The sequence below is a fragment of the Accipiter gentilis genome, chromosome 1 (genome assembly GCF_929443795.1).
Source record: "Accipiter gentilis chromosome 1, bAccGen1.1, whole genome shotgun sequence".
NCBI classification, from domain to species: domain Eukaryota; kingdom Metazoa; phylum Chordata; class Aves; order Accipitriformes; family Accipitridae; genus Astur; species Astur gentilis.
In genome coordinates, this window is record NC_064880.1 from 23,307,627 (window position 1) to 23,333,291 (window position 25,665).

General features: G+C 42.1%; 1 protein-coding gene across 4 annotated transcripts in view; it reads left to right on the forward strand.

The window, feature by feature from the left end:
- The window catches only part of PLCL1 (phospholipase C like 1 (inactive)), a 213,417-nt gene that overhangs the window by 91,180 nt on the left and 96,572 nt on the right, over window positions 1-25,665 (forward strand). The gene's annotated exons all lie outside the window — the stretch shown is intronic.

Sequence of the window (25,665 nt, forward strand, 5' to 3'; positions counted from 1 at the left end):
AAAAATGAATTCTATATGGAAAATATTTCTATCTCTAACGGAATCTTCTTTTCATTATGTGTGTGTTTCCACATGTATGCACCTCACATACTGATAAGTATGGTCTGTTTGCATGTACATCTTACGTTGTTTAAAATCACAGCAACATACAATGTGATTTGCTACATAAATAACCCTTTTGTCCCAGTAACTACTTTTTTTCAAGTTTAAAAGGGTTGTTTGTTTTAATAGAGCATCTCAATTCACAATGATTGTTTTGCACAGCTAAGGTGTAAGTATGCTCAAACCTCAGCTAGTAATTAGCTTTTCTTGTTGTCAGATAGGAAACTTGCCTGGGGACCTGAGACACTAAATTGACATAATTGCCTTGTGATATGGAGATGGATATTTGTTTCCCCACAGACTTAACCTTTCATGTTGTTGAAAATATATTATTGATCCGTTTCCAAAGAGAGAACAGTAGAAAGAGCAGAGAAGTTAGACAGTATGGGCCTCTACAACCAGGTAATAAAAGGCTCAGGTCAAAGTGTTTGAACTCTAAATACTGTTTGTTTTCATTGAGTGACTACCAGGGTCATGATGCAGGATGGTGGCAGGGAAAGAGGAAGAAAGAATAAGAGACTATGTAGAATTGCAGTGATGTATGTTTGTATTTGGTGTAAGCAGTAAAGTGAATAGGGCTATAAAGCTACAGTATATGTGGCCATTATGTTTTACTGAGAGACACCAAGCAGAGCTCCAGTGCAGAAGACTGTGAAATGATTAAAATTCTCCCATGGTGGTTAATATGCTTATCATCAGTATCCTTATTTGAGTTTCATGACTCTTAATCACAGGAGGCTGCATCGTGATTAAGACCACTGCATTGGTTGTGAATAGCTCTCCTGCTTGAAATGGGAGGAGACAAAAAGGCATCAAAGGATAGCTGGCTGGAAAATGTAGCTGGCAGAGGGATGAGGTGAGAGTTGAAGAGTCAAACTCTCAGTTAGTCTAAGCAGGAACAGAATTAGATTGTAGTCCTGGAAAAAGTCAAGTAGATTGTTAGCATGGCTGAGTGCCAGGCTGTTTCTTTTCTCCTTGCTTCGAAAACCATGGTGACGTTGGAAACACAAGTGAAATGTTAAGACCTGTGAATAAATCTCATTCTGTCAGCCCCTGTATAGCTGGTATCTCCCATCTGGAATCAGAATGAATGGGTGAATGGTTATTAATATGTAATGAGATCTTACGGAAACAATAGCATTGCAAGCAGGGAAAAGAGGGATTTAGAGAAGGGAATCATTCATGCGAAAGTTAGGCTTGCCATGCTGGCATGTTAGTGATAACAGGGCAGGCATGGTCCTGAAGGCTTGTGCCAGTGTTTTAAAGGATGGAAATAGCAGGATGCTTGGACTGTGAAAGCAGGCGCCCTCATGACATTATGCTCTATCAATTCTCTTGTTCCACTTCCCTCCCTTTTACCATGTTTTCTCATTCCACTGTAAACTGCTTGGGGCAGGGGCCATGCCTTTTATTTGTCTATAAGCTGCTGGTACTTGTGAGGAACATATTTTGTTGATTGCTGGAGGAACAAGAGCATCAATAACAAGGCCCTGCATGCAAAATACTTTGTCTGCAAAGATGCATTTTTCCCAATCTTTGTGGGAGACTGTAACCCCTGGATTTCTAAAAACTGAAAGTATATGCTAGAGAACGGTTCAATCTGTACTCAAACGGAGCCATGTGCTGCTGAGCATCCAGTGTCTGGGCTGGATGGGTGTTGAGTCTGACCCATTCATTGCCTTTGTGCTGTGTCACAGCGTCAGAGCAACCCCATTAGAGCTCGTGTCCCTCCTGGGCAAGGGAAACACTGGAAAACCTCCTCCCTCCAAGGGACATCACTATTTCAGTGATTACATAGTGTTCAGTGCATGCTTTGTGTTGTACTGTACTATTTATTGAACACTTCCATGACTTTTGCTTGATCACCAAGGAATTTAGAGGCTGGTCATTTCTGACGGAGCTCACCCTTACTGTAGCAAGATGCACCTTGCACACCAGTGCACAAATAATAATACATTATAGCTTTGCTTATTGGGAAATGGAGAATGAAATTTTTTTTAATACAGTTTAACGCATATTTTTTCCAAGCTTTTATCACCCAGGGACTGTGCCGAGATGGAACCTGAACCTGTTGTGCCCAGTCTTAAAATTACACTGTTTCCTATTAGCAGCTGAAGCATATAAAAATGGTCAAGCATCCATCAAAACAAATAATAAACAAGAAAATCTAAAATGTACATCATGTAAAAACAAATAGTAGGCTATCAGTGCAGGTAGTTCCAGGTCAGTATTTACACATAGCAGCAAAAAAATGCATCTGGTCACACTGGGTTTTCAAGTCAGGGTGAAAATAAGAAGTGCAGTGGCTGTAGGAGAGAAGCCACAACGAGATATGAAGTGATGTTCTGGGCCTGCCGTTACTGTGGGTTTGGAGAGGTCCGAAGATGGTGTTTTGTCACAAAACTGAAAAGTTTGAGGTCCTCTGACCACCTCCTGTGGAGGCATCCATACTGAGTCATGAGTAGTGCCTTGGGGAGAACACCTGAGAGTTTTTGCAGCCTTTGCACATGTGTTTCTCAGTCACCAGACAAATGTGGTGTCCCTTAGCATGCCACGGCACTGTCTTGGCATACAGATGTGTTCAAATAAAAATCTGTCGTGTGAGGAAGATGCAAAGAGTAAGCAAATGAAGAAAAGGCAAATCAAATTGTTGGGTATTAAGTTTAGGATATAAAAGGGATAGGGTTACTTCTTAGTTTGCCAGTCTTGCTAGATGTTTTTGCCATACAAGTTTTTCCGGTGTTGTTTCATCAGCAGCACCACACAGCATCTGGGTGATTTGCAGATTGTGTTGCAGATTGTTGCCCAAACAACTTTTGCTGATCCATTATGGACACAAATAGCCAGCTAATATATACCTAGGAGAATATGTTAATGGTACTCTTCATTGCCTCTCGCAATACATTGCTGCATTACTTATGTGATATCTTTAATTCTTCCAGCACCTTTGCGGGCATCTGCCCCATTCCCCATCTGCAAGGTGGCATCTCCCTTGCGCGCCTGAACCATGTGTGCGAGAGAGGGCACTGGAAGCTGAGCAGAGCTGCAGGTAGACAGGTGCTCTAAATCCATGCCCAAATAGAAAAGGTAGAAAACGGGTGCAAATGCTCATTAAAAAAAAATCATTCTTTTGACACAGCTCTCAGATTTCGGCTTCCCTGCCCTCCATCCCCTGATGTGTTACCTTTCAAGTTTGCATGAGCTTCCAGGGTCATTTCTACTTCTAAGATCAAAAGGCTTTTCACAGTTGCAGCTATGATGGATTTCAGGTATTTCAGACAGTCTTTATGGAAAGGAATTTCAAGAGCTAGTTCATAAATATAACTAGGCAAAACAGATACAAAGGTGGTAGGCTGGCTTTTCAAAGTGTTGATGTGTGTGTCTTGCACCCAAACCAGCAAGTGAAACAGATCCAAGAATTAAAATGCACAATGTATACTCAGAAGCGGAAGAAATATAGATGCATAACTGTGTAATGAGGACTGCTTCTTGTAAACAGTGTGGCATGAGGGCAGAGATGCTAATTAAGCATGCAAATTGAATTTGCAAGGATTTCAGAGCAGGGAAGACATCTAAAAGCAGTCCTTGATTTTTCTAGAGGATAGCATGAATAACTTGCCTTTATTAGTTATCAGGATGCCTCTAGGAATTTAGATTTAGTAGAGTTCAGGGCTTTTTAGGATCAGGAGGGGATGTGCCAGGGACAAAGTGACAGTCTCTTAGTCCTTTCTGAAACGCCAGATCTGTCCTACACACTTAGAATTTTAAAAATTGTTTGTTTTTTGTTTTTGTTTTTTTTTATTTAAATGAAACATTTATGACTTAGTTGGTGATTGACCTTCTGGCTCTCTCACCCTGATCAGTGCTTTGCGAGACTGTTAAAGGATCTTTGCTCAGCTTAGAGTTATTGCGTGAAGCTGTAATTGTGGGTTCTAACTAGAGCCAGGGATGATGACACACTTTACCTGCGAGTTAAAGAAATCACAGCATTTATAACTTTCCGAAGGCTGGCGGCAACTAGGAGAGTCTCAGCCACAGTGATCTGTCACTGTCGTTATCTTCCCATTCATACAGAGCTGTGAGAGAGGGCTATTAATCATCGTGCCTAAGGCCTGGGAGCATGTGGAAATGCACTGAGAATTACCATAACTTCTGAACAGTTAACACGGCAGGCTCTGACAGTTGCTCCCTGCTTTAGGTTTGAAGTAATGACAAATTCATCAAAGTCTCTGTTTTCTTTCTCTGGCCCTTTTTTTCCTTCTAGTCTAGTGTCAGAGCTGCCACCTTTTCTCCCCTTGAGAAGACAACAATAAATTTCTTGCTGAATTCCCTCCAGGAGCAGTTAGTGTGGCACGAGAGCTAGTTTTAGCAGGAGGGACTATGGCGTATTTAGGTTTGTTGTAGGTGTGGGCATTAAGGCAGTGGTGGTGAGGAAAGAGCAGAGGCCCCTTTCTTACTATATCTTTAAGGAACCACTGGGGTGTGATGAGAGCTGGTGCTGGGCATAAATGTGCCAGTTTATCATCAGCATAGCTGCTGGTGATCTGAGTACGGTAAGGCTGGAGTTAGGGTTTGTTAACGTTAAGTTTTGAGAGCGCGAGAGTAAGACTTAATGTTTCTTTGTAAATCTTCTGTGGTCCTCAGCTTTAGGATACAGGTTGAATTGGAAAGAAGACTTGTGTTAAACTTGGTTAGTGAAGTCAGCCACAATTAGTGATTTGGGCATTTATTGCATTGGCATTGTTGTTAGTGTTAGGGCTTGTTAAAAAAAAGATGAGCGATTGTAAAAGTAACAGGTCCCAGAGCTGTGGTGTAAGCTGGCTTTGGCATGTTGGAATAAGCTTTTTTTCCCCCCATTTTTTTGCAGGTAATAATCACTTGATGTGTTTAATGTTAGAAAATTGTTTGCACAATTTTGGGTGAGAGAATTGTTCGGTTTCTGTCCGAATCTTACATTGTATGCTAGGTTGAGCGAGGAGATGGCTGGCAGCCATGAATGTCACATTTATACATGAATGGCATTTTGTTTTCTTATTCCAGACAAAATTCGGAGTTGTGGTTGAGAAGATGAGGGCTTATGGGGTATAAAAGGGATAAGCAGTTCAATGCAATTTTGAGTCCTGAATGGATCACACTGGTAATGTGAATGCTGGTGACATTAAACACAAACGTCTTAAGTATCATTTTGCAAAGGTATTGGTGATTTAGGTGTAGTTAGGAATAGGATTCATATTCACGTAAGAGAAAAGGTGTGATAAATGAAGCAAGGTGAAGTTTGTGGGTTTGGAGAAACTTTCATGGTTTGCAGGGCCAGGTTTGGGGGTGCTGTTGGCAGTGGTGAATTTGCTTTTACTCAGACCTGATGCTGGGTGTGAGCTGTGCAGTCTGCAGAGGCAGCTGGGGTTAAGCTTAGGCTGAGGATTTGGAGATTGTATGAAAAGGACAGGTTGATCGTTAAGGTCCTGAGGAAGCGATGGAGTTGGGATTAAGCCTGGTGCAGGTCTTGCTGGGATGGGGATTAAAGTTTAGGAAAAGAGAGATGGAAGAGCTCATGTTCTTGTTGAATTCTGTTGGGCTGCAGGATTAGGAAAAACACCTTTTGTTGTCAAAGGTATGTAGATTGTGATTAATTTTGTTGCGGGTTTTGTTTCACCTATTTAACGGAAGAGCAACAGAGTCCATAATGAAGTCCCAATTTTTAAAACATACCAACTGCATTCCACATTATGAACAGGATTTCACCAATCTTGGAAGGATTGAAAAGATATATAAACTACTATGAAACAGTAGAAACTGTAATATAAATATACACTTTACAAACTGTAGATTAAAAGTTCCAGATATATGAAGAATTTAATATTAACTTTAGCATATTTATGTTTCTGTCTGTTCTGAATTGTTGTTCATATGACTTGATATCCATGAAGCTCTGTACTTCGTATAAACTTTTGCTGTAAATTACTTTTTCATAAACAGTTTTCATTCCTGGCAACCAAGGATACATCAGAAGGTTTCTCATAAAAACGAATTTATTACTTATCATACTCTGTATTGGTTTAAAGAGATTAAAAAGTGAGTACATGACATGATTAACAATTTAATTGAGTGTAATAGGAAGCCTTATGCTTTCTAGTTCCCAGCCTCATTGCTGCTTGCTCTTGTGCTTTACGAGGCTTTTTAGTTATTATTGTGAAGATCAAATCATACTGTTGTTTCAGCAATATCCATTAATTTTTCTTTTATGAAAGGTTATAAAAATCTTGGAGCCTTACTGAATGTGTTGAAATGAAATACTGTGGACTGCTTTTAGGCCAGTACTGAATGTATTACTCATCCTGTTTTTTTAATATAGTGAGGTTTTGCAGCATTACCACACAATTATTTGTGCTCTGTTTATGTAGATACAATATTTTTTTGTATGTGGTGTCTGATTTCCAGAAGGTGACCGAAGTCTACTTTGAGAGCCCTGACTTCAACATCTACAAATCAGAGGACCATATCCCTCTTGTGCTGGAGGGTTTCAGAATAAGAAAAAGCAGACTTTCCCCTACCCTTTTATGTTATGTCCTTCAGAAAGTCTCCTTCAGTGCCAACTAGTCTCCTTTTCCAGTTTTTCTGAAAAATTCATGTTGATTTGCTGCTAATGAATTAACCTTAAAGTACTAGAAACGTGTACAATTTTGGCAAGTGTTTTGGAAATCTCATACCAACCTGATGAGCTGGGAGCTCTTGTCTTCTTCCCCCGTTTTGGGGAAGTCTCTGTTCCAGTTTTGACTCGGCTGCAATACCCACGCTTCCTTGGGGTCGTCAGTGAGCTGTTCCTAAACCCACAGATGATGAGAAACCGTGTTTGAGCTAAGCCATAGTGAAACCTGCCCATGCACATGCCTATGCATTCTCATGTAATTTTTCTACAGGCAGGGACAATGTGCGTTTCACCTTGAGGTTGTTAGAATGACAGTTTTCTTTCTCTCGCACAATGTAATTCCATAAAATTCAAGACCTTGGTCTGCTCTATAATGTAAACATGTAAAATGGCCTTTTGGCATTCCTGTCTTACAGCATGATATACAGCACACCACAGAATAGGAAGGGCTTTGTCTCTATAGAGCCTTTGGCCCTTTTTTTAAATAATGTAGCTGAATCTGAAAACTGCTATGAATGATGGCAGTTTTTCTTCTGGCTCTGAGCCATGCCTTTTGGCACCTTCATCGTTAACGGATATGCAAGTGCTGACTGAAAATGCAGAAAAAATCATCACAACATGTCATCTTCACAAAGTATGTGAAGCCTTAGACTTTCTGGTTGATTCCAGCTGCAGAGTTGAAAGTTCACGTGTCCATGCAGAGTGCACAGGTAGCGCCGAAGGTTATGTTCAGGTGTACGGGCTGTTTTGTATATTCAGGTTGGTCTGTACAGCAGCAGCAGAAGAGGGAAGGTGGGTGTGTACATGTGTTAGTACAGCAAATTGGATCATGACTGCAGACAGGTAAGTCGGATTACATTGCATCTTCCGTTGAAGAAGCAATTAATTTTATTCTCCTGAATGCAAATCTTCTTTCATGGTATTTTTGGTCGGCATGCCTCAATTTTTGTCTTATGGGAGGTGAAGGAACCAAAAGAATGTCTCTCTGGTCACAAGCAAGGCAGAAAATCGTTCTTCTTACAGGACGCTGGATTTTCACCACTGGAGAGTGCTGGGCAGAGTGAGCTCTGGCAGGACCCTTCACACTCCTCTGCCACCTACTGAAGCACTGATGGCAAATGAACATCTGCTGTTTGTTCAGCAGCTCTTGTAGGTTAGTGTGAGGTAACGGCAGAAAGATAGTTAAGGGTAGGTGCTTTCTCAAAGAGGCTTCAGCTTTCTTTGGTGGAAGGTGTTAAGGCATTCATCTCTGCACATGCAGTACCCAGGGCTTCTGCAACCCCTTCTGCAAAGCCTACCAGTTAATTCTAGAGAAGCACTAACTGATTTTTGCTCATCGTTGGTCTCCAAAACAGTAATTGGCAGACAGAGCTTTTGAAGAGGAAGCTTTGGAAAGTCCTTTCATTCTATAAAGTGTGCAACAGCATTTCCTCTCCTATTAAACCAGCCTAGGATTTTGGGATCGCGTTGAAATGCAGTGTGGTGTGAGTTGACGCTTCTGTCTATGCTGTAGCTCTCTATTGCGAGTCCTCCTCTGCAGAGTGGCTTAAATGTTATATTTGTGAGTTTGTCTTGTAAAACTGGTAGAATATGATACCTTCCTGAAGATATTCTGCTCTCATACTGTCTGCATATTTCGTTTTTGTTTTTAATGAGGGTTGCGGATTTTGAAATTTACGGTGCCGGAATGATTTCTGCTTAAGAGGTAAGGCAGGGTATTGGCATATCTGACTGTCACATCTAGTTGCTTAAAAAACAAGCATGTTGGAGGCTGTAGAAAGAGAGTTGCATCCGTTTAAAAATGGGAATGGCTATAAAATGCCAGAGGTATCAGAATGACTTATGTCATGCTCAGCTTGGAAAGGTCTTTGTTGTAATAACTAAAGTTTCCATCCTTCTGTACAAATGGTAAGTTTGAGCTGGGTACTAGAGCTGGTGTAGAAGATCTGACTTTAATTGTCTATTTGAATTTGACAACCAACAGTGATTAACATTTTCCTAATAAATTTAGCAGGCAGACTGTGAGCAGCTAAACCATTTGAAGGACTTAAGTTCTCTTACAGCATTGCAAATATTAGGCAGTGATTGCTTTTTAAATTTTCTTCAGCTGGTGTCAGTACTTATGGAAATGCTTACTGTAGGTGTTCCTGAATTATATTTTACCTAAACTGTGGTCCCTTTTAGAACTAAATCAAAAGATGGCTTAAATGAGGAAAGCAGCTGTGTGTGCGACTAGAAGTTGGAAGGGGCCTGAGCAATTTGGAAGGTGAAAATATTTGAGTTCTGGACTCTGCTTTGTTGCAGGCGAGTCACATAATTTCACTGGTACATTCTAGCTTATAAAGAGCAAAGATAATCAATATTTCACTGACTACCTAGGTATAAGAATGTTTATTGAGTGAATGTGTGTGAAGTCATTGAGATGGAAACCATGTGGAAGTGACTGTGTTACTAGGGTTGTCATTATTAATAAGACTGTTGAGTAGAACTGCCCTTTTTGATGATGTGCTCCTTTATCCAGAGAGAAGGTTTTAACTGGGAAGAGTTATTTATATCCATATGTATATATTTATATATGGAATTTATATCCACAGAAGCGAAATACTAGCAACTTTAAAGAAATAGTGTCAAATTCTGGGCTGGCAGCACTGACTGTATACACAGCCTGTTTGGGGAACGTAAGGGCATTAAGTTCTGCAATTACTCCAAAGACTGTTTTGCAGAGGTATTGTTCAGCTTCCACAGAGCTTCTATCATGGCTAGAATTAATAGGGAAAAAAAAAAGTCTTGCTGTCTCTGAGTTATTATGGAAATTAGGTAAGGAGTTGTGCTGCTGACAAGAGAGCGCTAGCTCTTCCTGGACCAAGTCCTGCAGCACTCACTCAGGCAAAGATCCCTCCCAAACCAGTATGAAATAATGATCCCATTGGAGTCAATGGCAGATTTCCCATCAACATTGGTGGAGGCAAGATTTCACCCTGTGGCTGTTGGAAAAGTACTTGGAAATTTCTACAGGGAAATGTAGGAAGGAGCAGTGCTTGTAAATAGGAAGTTGTACTGCATAGAAGATAGTAATACCTGCCTTTTCTCTGTGCAGGAAGCTTTACTACCAATAGATGTAGCTGTAATGGAGGGTTTTTTCTTGCTGTTTCCTCTTTTATGCTGCAGGACCTACATTTTCCCAGATAATGCAGGTGACTGTACTTGGCAATATTATGCTGCTTCAGCTCTGGGTGACTTCATGCAGACACGGTAAAACATGAAACAGGTTTTCAATCCTTTCCAGTTTGCAGACCTGTAACAGCTTTTCAGTGGAGAAGCAGGTGTGGACAGTGATGGTGAGCTTCATGCATCGGGTTTTAATTTTCTTAGTAACCTCTTGCGGACTAACAAGAAGTAGTCCATGAGGTCTGCGGAGCATGCATGGAGAAGGACACTGAGCTTCCACAGCTACTCCCTTGTGTGCCAGGCGTGCCCCTGAAATGGATTGTCAGACATGTTACGGCCCAAAGCCTACAAACACCAGAATTATAGATTATTTCTACGCAATTCCTAAATTCTGCTTTTCCTTCATTTGTGCAAGCAGGAAACTGTTGATATAATCCCCTAAATTGGACATGCAGGTAACTTAATGTATACATGATTTAGCAGTAAAGCCATCAAGTAACTGAAGTATAAAAGAATTATTTTTATGCCACTCTGAATGTTTGTAATTTGAACAGGAAAACATTATTTTGAAAGATGAGTAATAGCCTTATGTAACCTGGCTATAAAAGAGGGAATAGGCTGGTGACAAAGTTACATTCACAGTGCATGTCTTTTTATCTAAAAGCAACAACTAACACAAAAATCCTAGAGAAATTTACATTTTAAACGGTTCCTCTTTGCTATGGAGGGCATAATTTAATTTGGGTTTTTTTTTAAATGGCAGTCTTTATTTGTCAGCATCAGTGCCTGGTGGAAGATGACCAGGCAGATTTTGATTGTGGATACTGTCATGGAAGTATTGGTGGTAGTCCCATGTCTTGCACATTGCCACATGAAGGTTTTCTGCTGGGATAAGCAGGAGTAGTGCAAATGTAACTCAGGTGGATTGGGGGGATCAAAGGAGCTTATTCAAGGACCCTTGCTGTCTCATGCTTGAATGTGCAACCTCTTGTTTTGAACAGTCAGCCACCATCCACAGGCTCTGTAATGGAGAGCTGAATACTGAGTAGTTTCCGAATAGCTTCCTTGCCAGCTGCAGTTTTTCTGGCATGACACTTCATCACGGCCTTGAATTTATCCCATTATAATTGTTAGATCGGTTTTATCCAGTGGAAATTCCAAAGGAAAACTAAGAGCTGCAGTTGTTCCACCCCACAAACATCTGTTGTGAAGCCCGAGATGATGGATTCAGTTGAGTTTTCTTTACGCTTGCTGGGTCAAATCCTCAGCTGTTGTTTAAATTTTAAAGAGGGTTGTCTAAAACAAGAACCTTTCCTTCTATATGGGTGCTGCCAGCTTTAATTCACTCCAAATGTACTTTAATATACTCCAAAGTTCATTGCTATTAATTGCAGCACATGTATTACCCTGCAAGAGCTATTATAAAGGTACTGCATTGTGCAGGCAATGGGCTAGATAACTCCCCAGCGCTCTCACTTTTCCTTTGGTTTAGTTTATTTCAAGTACAGCTCCTCTCTGGAAACTTATCTCTGTAGAAATGACACAGTAGCATACCATGTCTGTGTCCTTGCTGCCAGCTGGATTCAAATACACTGTACAGACAGGTCACCTGCAACCTCTGCAGAAGTCTGAAGTCAGACCAGTTTCATGTCGTCATTTCCCCCCCCGCCCCCTTTTTTTTCCTTTTTTTTCTTCTTGTTTTTGGCTGGCTTGGCTGTTTGCAGCAGTAACAGAGATCCAGCTGCCCCTTGCTGACCTGTGCCTTCAGTGTGGCAAGGGGTAGAGGTTGGCTTTGGTGAGCAGTTGCCGGTGTTGCAGCCTGCCTCATTAGCCATGGATGAGGTGCTCCAAGGGGTGGCACTCAGCCTGCGCTGCCAGGGCCGAAGCAGCCAGGAGCAGCCGCGGAGCCGGTCTTGTGGAGAAAGCTGAAATGTGTGCTAAGTTCTTCTAGATATATTCAGCATAATTTTTGCAGTTGGCTTGCTTTCTTTAAGTCATTGTTCATACAGTTTCTTTCTGACACATGGAGGGGTAAAAAAATATGTGAAGATCTACATGAGTATCCTTCCAGTAACAGCAGCCTGTATTGCTATGTCTCCTTTTAGGACTGACAACATAGGCAGTTAATTTACAGGAGATAGTTGGCACCTTGCGCTATTAGCTTCTTTGGCTTGTGTCCCATAACAGACAGGAGGTGGGAAAACATCAGGGGCTGGATGGGGCCTGTATTTCTTTACCTCTTACACAGCACACACTGTATATTTTGGCTGTTTACCTTTAGGGATAGAGCTACGACTTGTACAGATTCCTTTAGGTCATCAGGCAGCTTGTTCTATACATCTGGGACCACAGAGGCCAATGGATTGCATTAAAAGGATGTCAGAGAGAGGAATTCCATCAGGCAGCTTGTTCTATACATCTGGGACCACAGAGGCCAATGGATTGCATTAAAAGGATGGCAGAGAGAGGAATTCCTAAAGGCTAAGGCCTGTTTTTCTTTGCCGAAAGAAAGGGGCAGTTTTTTGTGTTTTGTGACACTTAAGTTATTACCTGGAGTCATGTTCCTAATGCTTGTTCTCACTTGCCCCATAGGCCTCAGCAATGACCACATGCATTTCATTGTGGTGAGTTCTCACCCAGAAGTTGATCAAGACCCAGGTCAGTGCCTTTTACCATAGGTGTCTTGTCCCCCCAGCAGTGTTAGGCACATCGTGTGGCTCCCAGTAAAACTGACAAAACTCCTATTGATTTTCATGGGAATATGATTAGGCCCAGATGATTGAAGTCCTTGTTCAAGACTTGTACAGCAGAACTCCATGTATCTGGAGCACTCTCCTCATCCTGAATATGGTTTCTGAAATGAAGAACGCTATTGTCATGCATATGTTTTTGTAAATAGGCCTCTCGGTATCAGTTTGGTTTTTTTCGTTAATCCAGCAAAAAATGCCAGTGAATTCAAGTGAATGGGAATTAGTGGGTGGTGCTGAGGGAGGCTGGGGCAACGCCCTGAGGAGGTGATAGGGATGAAGGTGGTCGGCTCCACAGGGTCAGGCTGTAGCAGGGCTGTGAGCAGAACCCATTGCTTGTGTCAGTAGGAGTTTTTTCTAAGTCTAGTGGAAGGGTTTCACTTATGGGAATGAAATAGTGTTCTAAAAAACTGCTTTAAAAGTTTTAAACAGTATTTGATGGAGAGCATTGCTCTTTCAATCGTTGACTACAGTGTTGTAGAGCTCTGCTGGCTGGCGTAGATTTTCTTTAAACTTTTTTTGGAAGGGTTATGGTGCACTGTTAAATTCTGCTGGATTTTTCTGTTGCAGGAGGACTGCAGATTTTGATCCAGTCTTCATTAAAAGGAAGTGTGTTAGTTCATGACGTGGAACTGGTCTTGCATTTCCATAGAAAGAAAAGAATCCAGATAGTATGCAACTTAAAATTAAAAGTCATGGAAGGACAAATTCAACCAACTTATTTTCCTGAACATATTTGGAAAACAGAGGGAAGGGATCTGTGAATTTTTAAATTTGAAGCAATATAAAAAGAACCTTGAACTTTCAATCAAACAGGCATGTAATTAAATTTCTCCCCGCTCCATAATTTTCTATTGTACCCTTGTTACCTTTTTTGTCATATCTATTTGCATTTTCACAAATCCAAAATATCTTAATTTGAATAAAACAAAAGCCTATTCATGCTTCTACTATTCATGTGGTTTAATTGGTTTACAAAATACAAATGTTCTTTGAAAGAAACTGATTTGATTTCAAGAGGCTGGTAGCTGTCCATCATATGTGGTCCTTCTGCTCATAAAAGATGAAGGAACAGAACTAGACATAAATGGGCTTGCTTCAGCTTGCTTTGTTTTTGCTCCTGTTTTGGCTGAGCTCTCGCTGTTGCTCAGTGAATACAGTAGGAAAATATTCTTAGGGTTGTAGCTAATTGCACAAATGAAAATAGTTTTCCACATATTAAGTTTAAATGGAGAACTGAAAATACTTTTGAAATGCTCCACTTTCCCATTCTAGGTAATATCAGTGTGATCTTAAACACTACAAAATTCATCATGCTCTTGGAACACCAGGGCAGACTATATTACAGTGGTAGAGTCAATAGTATTGTATACCAATGTCAGTTGGGGTTAGAATGAGGTTCCAGACTATTTTTGGTATTTATGTGATATGTAAGAGAGAGTGAGTTGCTGGGAAAAGGTAATATGTTCTTGCATTCCAAATTAATTACATCTAATTAAATTTGAATTACAAGTAAGAATTAGTTGAAGTTAATTTCTGATATTTCATATGGAATAATCTGTTAAGTAATGATTTGTTAACATGAACCAAGATTTTTTTCACCCCATGGGTCTCAATAAAGGCCAGGTGGAGCAGGTGACACAGGTGAGCGGTGGGTAGGCACCGCTGTTGCTCTGTTGTGGTCAGGGAGGTACTGCGGTGTTTGAGCACAGAGGTAGGATCTGTGCTGGGTGACTGCCAGAGTAGCAAAGACTTTGCAGGATTAAGCTTCAAGTCAATAGGGCTAATGGAAACTGAGTTTGAAAATGTGGCCAGATAAATAACTCCTTGTCTAGGTGTGGGTGTCTGTTCTGGAAAATCATGGTCTTTCAGTGCATCTGAATATCATCACTGCAGACATCTTCAGTGATCCCACTGCAGATGTGCTCCTGGTGGAGGGGAACTCTTACCCTTCAGAACACACTTCTTGGCCAGCTCTAGGGCGTCCTGCCATGTGGTGGCCCTGCGAGCAGGGGCTGAGCCTCTGCATCAGTCCCCAGGCATCTTGTCTGGACACCCGGCCTCCTCTGGAAGCTGGGAAGATACTCACCTAACTGTGTCTGCCCTGGCACAATCCCCTGCAACATCTTTTCTGCAGCTGCAGGTGCGGGAGGAACAGCCCTCGGTGTCTTTCTATAACAGCTCTTTCCTGGCCAGAAGAGGAAAATGTTCCTTCTCTTGGCCTCTGCTCCCAGCTGAACAGTCACTTCTTGGGGTACCTGGGGAAAGGAGGAAAGGGATGCAGCCCTGCAGGCTTTTCCATTGAGGGAGGGACCTTCTAGCAGTAGCTGTATAATAGCAATAGGGCAGTACAGCATAGGCTGAATGCCTCAGTGTGCAGGATGTCTGGTACAATCTGAATACAAAACAAGGAGTTAATGTAGGAAAATGTTAGTCAACTCATTAAACTGATCCTGGGGTTTAACTGGAGAATTATATATTGTTCTGCCAGAAGAACAGCATCTTATGTATGGCTAGTTACTAGTCTATTTAAATTTGTTATGTGTTCTCCAATGCAACCATGCAGGGACCATGGGCTGAATAGTATTCATGTTGCCTTTGGGGTACATGTGTGAGTGTGGGAATATATGCAGAGTATTTCAGGGAGACTGCCTGCCACTCGGGCATCTTGAGTGATGTCATCTTCTCATCTGTGTGCCTTCATGAGACTATACCCAACATTTACAGGCTAAACCCAGAAAGGGAAAGAGAGGGAGCTGTCAGTCAGGTCTCTCTAGCAGTCAATATAGTTTATGTTTAAGCACCAACTGAAGGGCACAAGAAGGGGCATTACTGGGAAAGTAAATCAAATCATGGTTGGCAACCAGTTGCTAATGCAGGAAAGAACTGAGACTGGATGGGCAATGGAATTATAAAGCGGAGCGAAGCCTCTGAATGATACAGAGATCATAAAAACGGAAAATATTGGTTATTGGCAGCAATAATCTGAACCCATACTGTGTTACATCAATGGGAAGGTACTTACATGTCAGAAGAAAGTTTTATGCACAGCCTAATGTGGTGGTAATAGGAAAAAAGAAAAATATATTTGCACTGTCAGTTGTTGCTCTGTATCTCCAGGAGTTCTGAGGCTACTTTAAAGAAAATACTACCTCTACCGAACTGCAGATTAATTAGTCAAGTTACCCAAAGCATCCCTTCTCAGTTTATATATTTTGCTAACTGGAAAAGAGAAGACCAGCTTCTTGTTGCAATTTGAAGTTTTTTCAAAGCAAAAGCCTCAGTTTATGCTTTGCTAAGATGAACTAGATCAGCAGTTCATGGTAATGGATTTAGCAACCTGCTGAATAAGCAACCATGTACCATCTAGTGCTTTTGTTGTACGAGAGATTCATCAGCTAAACCTCATTTAAGGTGTCTATCTCTTGCGTATCACAGAAGAAGAAAGATGTAACAACAATTATTTTTTGCTTTTTCTTTTTTTATTTGCCATGTAAAGCAGCTTACTTCACCTTTTCTCTTTTTATACAAAGCAGAAATCAGCTTGAATACTTGATCAATATAGATTATAGAAGTATTTTACAGTGATGGAAGTAGAGTGGCTTACTTGATGTTTACTGATGGTAGGAAGAGCTGATTGCATCTGGTCATCTGCATGGGTGTAATCAATGCCATGTATGCTTATGGGAGAACTGGAAGGGAGCAGGTCTGTACCCAGCCCAGCGATGCTAAGAAGGCTCTGCATTATGCAGCTGCTGTCAGCTGCTGATAATCTCTGAGCACCTTTGTGTCCGTTTTCCCTTCGTACACTGCTAATTCACATGAGCGTAAGAGGCAGTGAGTCAGGGGGCAAAGTGCTTCAGGGGTGAGTCAGCCTGCTGGTCTGCCCCAGAGAGCTGACCTTGGGACCTGTCTCTCTCCTTGACACCAGCACTCTTCAATAGGTGGTGAAGAAAGGGCTCTAGCAGGGTCATCTTCTTGTGGTTGTGACTGAAGCTGCTGTGCTTTTTTGGAGAGAAAAAGAAATGGGCCAGCTAGGTGGGAAAAAAGATCAGATTCAGCTCAAATACTGCGACTGCTGAAGAGGAGCCAATACCACATCTAGGACTTTGTTGAGCCATGGAGGCTTTGATGACCTGAACCTCTGGTACTTTGGGTAAAAATTACCTTCTGAGAGAGGTAATGAGCGTAATTAGTAATTCATGCAATCAAATAATTCTGCCTCTGCACCGCTTCTGTGCTGTCTCTTCTGCAGAATGAGAAACTTCACAGCCCACTGTGTGTCTGGAGCCAGCTGCTGCACAAGTTCATCCTGCAAAGGAAAGAGGTGGCTGGCACTGACAGAATGACTTAGATTTTAATTATTGATCTGGAAGGGTAGATCTTGCTTCTGAAAAGCTGGTAACCACCCTGGGTTCATTGGTAACTTGGTGAGCACTGCTTTTCTGCGGGAAGTGAGGGGTCTTTGGCGGTTGGAGTGGGCTGGTGAAAAGCTGCGTCTTTCTGCAACTTCTCTGAATGTGTCACATACAGAGTAGTGCTCTGCAGAGTGGAAAGGAGCAGGCTTTGCACATCTGAATTTCATTTGACCACCGCCAATGAAAAATGGTTAATAATACTGTCACTGCTCAGTCTTTTGTAAGACCATTCAGAGTCAGGTTTCAGACATCTTCTAAAAGCCCTTTTCTGGTGCAGGCAGATTTGCAGGAACATAAGATATTCTTGTTCCCTAAAGGTTTTCCTCCACCTGCTTAGGTATAATTCTCTGATGTTATACAGTTGCTATGGAAATAAATGACATCACCACCTGGGGAACATGGCTTCATATGAGAAATCAATAAACTAGAGCAAATGAATTGTCAGCCAGCAATGTTTCCTCCTTGTGTTACTAACATGGAAAAAAGGAGGTGGATAATGAGAATGTGATAAATAATTTTTTTTCCAAGGAAGTATGTGTTTTCTAAGCTAAATGTCTGTCAGTTCCTTTATACTTCAGAAGAGCTATCAGTAATCCCGTTAAAGATGTACAGGGAGTTTCAAGTCAGGGAGCTGGAAATTTCCCACTAGTTGCATCATATCTTGTGTTTCAGTTATTTCCATTTCATTTTCTGTTTTTGGTACCAGTTGGACAGTAGAATACCGTAAAAGGAGCTGGGAGAGATGCAGTCAACTGACTCCGTGAGATAATTGGGACTCCTGCAAATAGGCCATCGCCTCCGTCCCTCAGCCTGCCTCCCGTTCCCTTCCTCGCTATCGTCCCCTCATTAGGTGCCTCCGTCGCCGCCTCTGCCATCGGGCCGCGAGCAGGGCGTGCGCAGAGGCCGCCTGCTTGCGGAAAGCCAGGTGCTACCGCTGCTCCCCCCTTATCCGGGGAGTTCGGTACAGCCCCTGCTGAGCCCAGGGTGCGGGAGGTATGTGGTGCTTGGCAGCCCCGCTAGAGCCTGGCCCAGTTATCGTGGTGACTTTACACATAAGGCATTTTTTCCTAGGAATGAAAGGGCCTTCCCTGTTCCAGGGGTAGTTATGGATGGATTGCTGGAAACGTGTGAGAGCGGGTAAAATCTGTGCTGCGGTGTCATCTAGGTAGTGTCGCTGCAGTAGTCCTCAGGAAGAACACAACCAAAAGAAGGTCCTAACGTAAAGCATGGGTCCTAAATAGCTATTTCTGACACAGTTCATAAATCAAAGAAATTAAATTGCAAGTGCTTTAGACTACCAGAAAAAAGCCTCTAGAGTAAATGTTCATTTCTGTAGTTAAAATAAAACTCCAAACTGTTTAAAAGCCTAGATAAATTAAAGTCTATTTTGTGTGTCGTGTGTACGAAAACAGCTATTTTCATCAGAAGTGAAGCAACTAATATTTTGCAGCTGACAACATTTTTTGTTGTAACGGCACTGGTCCTTATTAGCCAACATGTGGTGGACAGTCTTAAAAGGATTAGTAGCAAATTCACTCCTTCACAGGCAGGTTGAGCAGGAAGACTGTGCTGTTTAGTGGATTTGCTGTCACTTTCTGAGGAATTAGCCAGCTCTTGTTGTGCCTGGAGTGCATTTAGATCCTTGGATAATTTCTGAATGAATCAGCCATGCAAGGACAGCACTTTAAGAGGTGGAGTATACCCATGTCGTATGTACCCATCTGTGCAGCAGTGGGCTGTTTTCCAATATTTGCTTTAACAAAAAAGCAGGCCTGGACTAAAATATACGTAGCGATGGAGTCCAGCTCTGGCAGGATGTGGCATTACAGCTGAGTTATCAATGTAGGACTGCTGTGGTGTATGGCTGAATGGAGGAGTTCAGCACTGCCTACTGTGTGGTCAATCTCTTTGTAAGCATTAGATTTATCACTTACCAGTTGTACAAATGCAAAGGAAGCAGTAAGAATATTACCCAGGCGTGTCTGTTGTGGCAGCCTGAGCTGGCAGTAGAGACGAGATGTTGCGTATATGTAGTTTTGAACTAAGGCATTTGAAAAACTGCTGGGTATTATTTTTATGTATGAAGTCATGCATCTGTGCAAGACAATGGCACAAGGGTTTGGTGTAAAACCTGGTTTTTGTAACACCCCTTTAAGAGACTGCAGATTTGCCAGCTGGTGTGATGGCGCTCACCTTACAGTTTGCCTTTTGTGGTAATTTCCCACCCCATGTCCCAGCGCAGCACAGGGGTGACTGCTGTTCACTAGCCCCAAACTCTTAGTGGGAACCCCACACGAGAGGGTTGAGTTTGTGGTGGTCTCCTATTTTAAGCATTGGGAAGAACAACAATATTGGGAGAAATTTATCTATGCAAAACAGGCACTGAATTTTGGTAAGAAAAAGTTCTTAACGCTTTGTTGTCTGATATTCCTTTCTGACTCTCTTCTTTAGAGTTGCATATGATAGCAGGAACTTGTTTTCTTTAGTGTCTTTCTGTTAAAACTACTAGTACTTAAAACTTTGGTGTGTGAGATCACAAAAGTATCAAAAGCAACCGTTAGGAACACGGCATGTAGTTACTGGCAGAGGTCAAGTCCTGTCTGCTTCACACAAATAGTTCTATTGAAGTCAATAAAACTGCGTGACCAAGGCAAGCAAGATTTGGCTCACTTGGGATATAGCTTTTAATAGCAGATGTTCACTTAAAAGCAATGATCCTGTTGTCTACAAATGTCCTTAGTAATAAAGAAGAAAACAGAAACAGAGGAAAGGTCTCGAGGAGCAGAACAGCTCCCAAAGTGTATGTTTTTCATGAAATATCAATTATTTATGAGGGTCTTTTTTCTGTAGCATCCAGCTAGTCCAGATGAGGAGCACTCATGCAAATATGATCAGTGAGTTCAGAGAAACTGCCTAAATAAATAAAACAGGCACAGTTTTGCTTATTAAATACTGGCTGGTTTTCAGCTTTACTCCAGCACATCAGGGAGTTTGAGTGTGCTCCTCCAAGTGAGAGGAAGGAAAATAATAGATGAGGGTGGAAAGTGAGAAGTATCAGAAGGCACAGATTTAGCTAATGATAGCAGTAGGTGCAGGCTGCTTGCCATCTTGGAAATGACAGATCAAATATCCCTAAGTTTGTAGGTGAGAGCAAAGATTTAGAAAGTTTGTGCTGCAACTCTTCAAATTTAATTGTATACTCCTTGCTGTTTTGGAGTGTGGAAGAGAGACTAGAAAGTTTTCTGGAACTAGAATGGAGTCTTGTTATTTACATAATGCAAAAGATGGGTCTGAAATATGATACATTATTTACTATATTTATTCCTGTGTCTCTGTAAAACTAACAGAAGGGCGTCTGTTGCCCCTTCTGGCTGCCTTTAAAATTTTTTTAGACCACAAATGACCATTAAAGACATCAGGCAACAACATCTGTGAGCATATATAGCAGTAGCTAGTGCAGCTGTACCCAGGGGAGGAAGCACAATCAACTCAAAATATTTGAGCAGGCAGCTCCCACTTAGCCGGGCAAGGTCCCCTGTCACCCGGGGGAGATCAGTCCCCAGCCCTGCGCTGGGTCAGCTCTGCTCGGTGATACCCCAGCCAAGTGCCTGCTGAGCCAGCACAAATAGGCCTGGCGAAGGTGCAGCTATTGCAGTGATTGCAGTGCAGTGGCTTCGTGTCCTTTATCAAGTTACCTGATAATGCATGCAAATTCTTCTGTAGGATGCGTGTGTATACACATGCACACATGCTTAGAGATTAAAGCTATCTTGTGGAGAGAGCGGCTTTCTGATGTGATGGCAAGAGGAAGTGATGCATCGAGACAATGTTAATTAAATGTCACATTTTGGAAAAATTAGATGCCAGGTCATTGAGTTAAAATACTGGTGCTGTGTAAAACAGAAAACATGAGTCTCGCAATTATTTCTAGAAACATCTTTATAATTTGTTTATATTCTGGTAGCTCCTGGAAGGCCCAGTCAGGATGCAAACTGCATTATGCTAAGTATGTTTACGAAGTACTTCAAAGCAGTTCCTTATTTAATGAGCGTTGGGTTAATCCCTCTTCCCTATCCATATGCGAGAAGCCACAACTACCTGTTCCTATATGCACAGAACTATATGTACACTCGCAGGTTTATGTACCTACACAAGAAGATAATGTGCCAGTACACAAGTAGCTGTATCTGTGAGGTAGTATTTATAAAAATTATGTATTGAAAACTATTTTGTTTGCTGCATATTTAAGTAAACACAGGACAGAGGTTGGGATTTGTAATAGGCCACTCAATCTCAGGAGAGAACAGGCTAAATGGCACTTTGCAGAGAGCTAATGAACGTGTAAGAGGAGATGCTTGGTATAATTATAAAAAATGATACAGAAGCAGCAGAGATGCTCAGGGGTTATTTCTCTCCGGCACTCGAGCTGAAGGGCAGGATGTCTCGTCTTGTGCAGTGGGGTGCATGGAATGGGAAGGTGGTCCTGCCCGGGAGCAGAGGTGGTGAGGCAGTGTCCAGTCATGTGTTTTGAAATCCTCCAGTGCTGAGAAGTAATGCCCAGGAGAGCTCAGGAAGCTGGCTGCAGCACTCTCTGAAACAATTATGTTGATTTTTAACAAATCTTGGAAAACTGGGGAAATTCTGAAGGCCTGTAGGACTGTAAGGCCATTCTGGTGTTTAAAAGGGGCCCAAAAGCATAACTCTAGTTAGTAGGTCAGGTTGATTTAATGTTAGTTACAGGCTGACAGGGGACAGTTTGTTTGAGACTCTGTATTAATTTAATGCTCCAAAGTATTAAAGGCTAAAAATATAATTCCTACTTAGTATGCTTTAACCACTGATAGATTTGTCAATTTGTTTTTTCTTTTGATGGAGTTATATGCTTTCATGATAAAAACCCCCAGCAATTATATAATATGCTTGGCTTTCTCGAAATCATTTGAACTAGTAGTATGTCTCTTTTTGATTAAAAGCAAAACCCAGAAAACTTGCCTTTTATTGAATTAACCTGCTAAGTAGATTTAAAACCTGAGATTTTGAAATGAATTTGTTAACATGTACATATGAACAATGAGATCCATTCCTGTTTTCCTGTACCTATTGTTGATAGCAGAGTTTTGTTGGTAGAGTTTGCATACGGAAGTGCAAGCAAGTAATGAGGGTGTCAGCTTACAGAATGATGTAAATCACTTTTGTTTTCATTCAGCCAAAAGTAAGGTAATGTAACAAGGAACTAAGAGCCCCACTTACATAAATAAGGTAAGAAATTCTGTAATTGTTATACATTAATATTCACCAAGCAGGTTTCAGGTCTAGCTTGTGCTATTACAAAAAATCTGCTCCAAGCAATCCAGCAAGTGAAGCCAGAAGTGCAGACTGAAATGGAGGGAGAGAGGTGCTGAGGTAGAAAAGGAATCACATCTGTACCATACAGAAATCCAATAGTATAGAGAACCATGCAAGTCAATCCTAATCTGCAAGTGGTTTAATTTCACCCCCTCCTCAGAGCAGCAAGTGAATTGCAAAGACCACAGCAGCACTATCAGCATGGTCTCACAGTGTGCAGAAGCTAATGGTTGGCAGTGCGGTAGTGGTTGATGAGGAGGTTGAGATTGCTTCACCTCCCTGCCATGGCTCCAAAGGCATGCTGACCAACAGGTGTGTGTTTTGTGAATAAAATAGCTGCGAGGGAGTGCAAAATACATTGTTCTTTCGCTCAGCAGACTGAGCTTCCGTGGGTTGAAATGCTTCTCTGTGCACAAACCCTGGGGAAGGTGTTTAGAAAACAGTTTATCTTTTAAATGGTCATTTCTGAGGCCCTGCTAGAAGTATGCACCTTCTTGGAAGGGCAGCATCCTTTTGTGCCAGTTTTAATTAAACACTTCCCCTCTTCCCCCATTTCCTTTCTCACTTCTCATGCAAGGGAATTTCAGCTTGCTGCCCTGGAGCAAAATGGTCACAACTTTCTTTGTGTGGGGTTTTTTTGGTGGTTTTGGGGTTTTTTTTGTAAATCTGTTGGCCTTGTTGGCTGGGGACATCCATGAAGAGTGTATGTCAGCATCTACTCCAGAACAGCTATGTGTGCCAGTTAGCAGGGCAGCAGGAAGATGTGGGCAGGCTCTTCCCATCCCACCCCCCTGGTCTGGCAGCTGTATGACACCGCCAACAGCAATGGCATTTTCAGTCACAGGAAGACAGTTTAAGAGAACACAGAGCCCTGTGTGCTGGTGGGCTTTAAAATCTTCCTAAGCAGTGACTCAGTCTGTGACCATAGCTGGCCATCTCATGTCAGCCAGGTTGGACTGGTCTTAGTGGTACTGGAAGGGCACAGTGCGGGGTGACAGGCACAGTTCCAGCTATGGGATGACTTCTAAACAACTACAGACTTCCAAGGCGAGGATTCGTCACCTCACAAAAGAGACTACAGAAAGGAGATGCAGAGCTCTACAAACTGTGAGCATCATGAACTAAATAGATTGGAAACAACTGCTTATTTTTGTTCATAATAAAGCTAAGGTACCTCAAATGAAACTGTCAGGTGGCAGTTTCAGGACCAAAAACTATACATTTTTTCATACAAAAAGTAATTAAGCTTAGTTAGTAGATATCTAGAAGTTGTCCAGAGAGCCTATACCAGGAGAGTGTCACTGGCCACCACCTAATGCTCTCCTGTAGGCCTCCTGTGTTAGCCAGCTGTCAAAGAAAGCACAGCAGGTAGATGGACCTTTTGTTTAATGTACTTTGGCCATTGTGTTGTGATCATGCAGAGATTTCTGAGCACTTGAGAAGTTTGAGTAGGACCTACTTTTATTTGGTATTGACTTTTTGCTCCTGGATGTGCACTGTCATTAGGGAAGAATGTACTCTATTTGCTTGTGTGGGTCTACACGGACATGAAAACTGAAATTTATCCCAAGGCATAAGCATCCTGGCCTCAGGAGAAAGGAAGCATCGTTCTCTCTTGTGAGGCCTCACATTGAATTCAGTGAGATGATTGTCATGACTAATGACTTAAAAGCAAACTAGGCAATGCACAGATATTGGAGGTTGAAGGGGATGCATCTGAACAAAACATGTTCTGATTTTTGCCTTGCTAGCTGGATTAGTACAAATGTTTTGGTGACTACAGGTGGCCTGAAAAAAGACCCTGATTCTAGGAGGTGAGCATTTAGATCATTGGAGGAAGAAAACAGAAAGCGTGACACCAGAGAAACTTTGTATGGTGGTTCTTTTTTTAATACTGACTCTTTTTTTATTTTTTTGTCTGGCTGCATACTTTTAGAGAAAAATATTTTCTCCCCTGTTGTGGAGCTGTATTAGTTTTTCAACAAAAGGCACAAGGGCCCCAGCACTGCACAGATAAAATCATACTGAGTTGTGCTTCCTGGAATGTGGCACATCAAACAGGGCTTTGTTGGGTGGTTAAAGAGCCTGTTTCGTTTGGATGCTATTTTGACAGAATGTATTGTTTTCAGAGACCCTGGGAATTATGCCCATAAAATGCATTCAGCAGTTACATTTATGAGGCTCAATTCAGCAGTGGCACGGGTGTTGTCTGGGGACCTGTAAAGGCCAGACATGAAAGCAGCACCGTAATCCCCACGTTGAATCTCATCCGTCGTACCGGGCTGTCTCTCTCGGCACAGCACATCCACCGCTGTGCAAAGAGGGCTGGGGGCTGGGCAGGGGTCCAAGAAGCCCCCTTTGCCTCTGCTGCCGGAGGGAGGGAGCTTGCTCTCTGTTTGGCGGGTTGGCTGGGGGCTTAGGGGTGGTGGGTTGTTCTGGACACCCATCCAGAGAAGAGGCTGCCGTGGTGGGGAAGGGTAGAGGCTGTGTGTCCCTGAACAGGGCAAGTTGACGTGCAAGGCACCAACCGGGATTGCAGCCCCCTATTTTGGCCGGTGCTCCAGGCACGGTGCCTGGGACCTGTGGCTAAAGACAGCGGGTTTTTCCAAATGCTGCCAGGCTGCCAGCGCTCAGCACTGCAGCCTCCAGGGCTTCTCTTGAGCTGTGTGTCTTGTCGGGCAGTTGGTGGTAGACGTGACCAGCAGCGCCAGTTCCTGGGCAGGAGAGAGGAGGAAAGATATCGGTCTTACATTTAATTCAGAGTAGACTCTCCCTTTATGGACGGTATTTTCTGTAGAAATTCTCTCTGTTGTCCTCACTGCCTTCTTCCCTAGCCTGTGGTGGGGTGTGGTTGAGCGTAACAGTTTTATATTTCTATAAGCACTTTATAATAATATTTATAATTATCTAAGCCATGTATAGTTGCGCAGCATGACATAAATATTGTATAGTGTTACACATGTTCTGTGAAACACTATAGGTCCTTCCTCCGGTACTTTGCCTACTGGCTCTGCTGAAATGAGGGCCACAGCTCAGAGCGCTATGCAGAATTACTTCTGTATTCCTTAGTAGTAATTCCTAAAAGATGACAATAACAATATTTGACAGCTGTAGGGAAAGACTGTCATCTAATCTCTTGATAAATACTGGCGATGTATTTTGTGAGTATTAATAAGTAGGAAGGTAAGTTAAATACAGATGAACAATTTCTGAAACTCCTGGAGAAGTTCTTTTGGTT